The following is a 2,370-nucleotide window of genomic DNA, read 5'->3' on the forward strand; positions in this document are numbered from 1 at the left end:
TTCCAAACAACGTTACTCCATCGCTTGCGAGGTTCATTTGAAAGATCGCAATGGCTAACGTCAAAGTATTGATTATTGCCTTGTTCCTGCTGGCTGCCGTGGGCGTGGCCACTTCCTGCTATTCCTGTCGCGGTGGCAGTCTCCGTAAGTATAATCATGGTTTCTGTTCACACTGCATGTTAACGGGGGACGTCAGATACCCAATTGACAGGGTTTTGGTTCATACTGTTCGCATATTGATTTTCAGCTTTTTCAGTATTCACATTGTTTAGATACTGGTCATTATTAATTTGGAGGGGGTTAGGGGTGGAGGAGAAAATGGCTGTGATCCCCCCAAATAAATTCGGGAACACTCCTGATAGTATTCAAATTTTTTCGGGACCCAACTTCCGGATTGATTGAAAAATTCAGCCCCCATCCTCAATGAAAATATCAGAACAGCGTTCAGAAGTAAATTATCTAAAAACATGGCATAAAAAGTATTTCAAAAACACTCCACTCATGAGGGTACTTTAATGAAATATTTTATGTACAAATTGAAAGATTTTACAAAAAAAAAAAAAAAAAAAAACGTTGTTAAATACTCTGTTCAATGTAGGCACTCTATAATAAGACAGGATTTAACTGTAGATACTCAACAGTGCAGAATTTATTCTATTCATTCTTATGAAAGAACACTAGAAGCATGAAAAGAAAGTTGAAATATAACATGGAGTTTAATCAGATTTTTTGACATTTTTTACATACATGTATTCTAGTGAGGTATATGATACAATGGTACACACACTGGACAATAGAAGGGTCACCCCCTAAATCAGAGTAATCAAAGTTATTAACCTGAAGAGGCGGAATATAAGAGATGTCAGAATATCGATACAGTTGAATTGTTCAGTCAGAACCGTTTCTTTTGTGAAATTTGATGTTAATAAAATGATACCAGGAGCATATCATTCCACAGTCATTTATCTCCCCCAAAGTATTGGTTAAGTAGGGGTGACACTTCCATTGTCCAGTGTGTGTATATATAAATCATAGAGATGCATTAAAGCAGGTCAATGCTAAACATCCCAAAAGAAAAAAAGTTGGAAAGATAATTGAATTAATTCAGGTGTGTATATGTCAATGTAAAGGTATATATGTCAATGTAAAGGTATATATGCCTTGTTTTCCTTTAATTTCAAGGTGGAGGGTACTTGCGATGCGGCTTAAGAAACCCGTGCCGCAACGTGCATTGCAGACGCGGATACAGTTGCGTGTAAGGAAAAAACAGCTGCTTGCAGCTTCTATGCTAAATCAGATAAATGACGAAATTGCTCTACAGTCATAGTGATACGTGTGTGTGTGTGTGTGTGTGTGTGTGTGTGTACAGTATGTGTACGTTCGTTTGGATATGGAAAGTGAAAATCACCCTCTCTCTCTCTCTCTAATCTGAAATAACATTACGATAATGTGGAGCTCTTCTTTTCCAAGTTCCCTTATTTGGCAAAAGACATTTGGGTGATTTTGGTACATTTGTTTGTGCAATTTATGTACTGTTTTTTTCTGCTTCCAATGCCATGCTGACACTCAGCTTGAATTTATTCTCTGACATTTTCAGGCACGGTTGCGCATGCAGAGCTGTCTGCAGGAGGCGCAGGGGTTGCTATTATTACGGATAATCCGATTCAAACCCTTGGCTACCTTCGATGCAACCAAACTGCAACGGAATTTGCTTCACCCAAGTCATTTGCATGACTTTGATGCTTTACCTCTTTTTCCTATTGAATGATTATACAAAACAGACTTAAGTGTTTACGTTATTTCGGCCTACCGGTTGCACAATGTAGTCTAATAAAGCAACGCATGAAAATATTTAATGTGCTATGTTGTCATTGCAAGTATTATGGGGTTCGCTTAAGACTGCGGGGAAATAATATTCGGTCCTTGTGCCTAGAATAAATTTATGAATAAACAAACAAAAACAAACAAACAAACAAACAAACAAACAAACAAACAAACAAACAAATAAATAAATAAAGTTGCCGTATCTTGAGATTTGATTAGTTTATTGGAACCTCAACATATTTACAAAAATGCAACTGTAAGAACTGACCAATATTCAGCGGCATATTCTTATACATACATACATACGCTCAATTCTGGATAGTTTTTGTCTCTCATTTTCGCATTGTTGGCGTTTTTAACTGGTAATTTCTGATACGAACCTTACTATATTTATCCCCTGTAGGCAGCCTGATCACCATGCTACCAACAAGAGTACGGGCTTGGTCAGGGCACAATAAAGCTGGCTTGCTCATTGCACCTTTCCATGTGTGGGATTTACAGGGTTGATGTGGGTTATATATGAAATCAAGATCGAGCTGACAATAC

At 37.6% G+C, this 2,370-nt stretch overlaps 1 long non-coding RNA gene across 1 annotated transcript; it reads left to right on the forward strand.

Annotated features, from left to right (window-relative positions):
* On the forward strand, positions 1–1,851 carry LOC106175554 (uncharacterized). The gene is made up of 3 exons (XR_001239684.2): positions 1–144; positions 1,183–1,255; positions 1,598–1,851. It is a non-coding gene; the product is annotated as an uncharacterized LOC106175554 (long non-coding RNA).
* Positions 1,852–2,370: the final 519 nt, after the last annotated feature.

The sequence above is a fragment of the Lingula anatina genome, chromosome 7, assembly GCF_051362555.1.
Source record: "Lingula anatina isolate TDL-2025a chromosome 7, LinAna3.0, whole genome shotgun sequence".
Lineage (NCBI taxonomy): Eukaryota > Metazoa > Brachiopoda > Lingulata > Lingulida > Lingulidae > Lingula > Lingula anatina.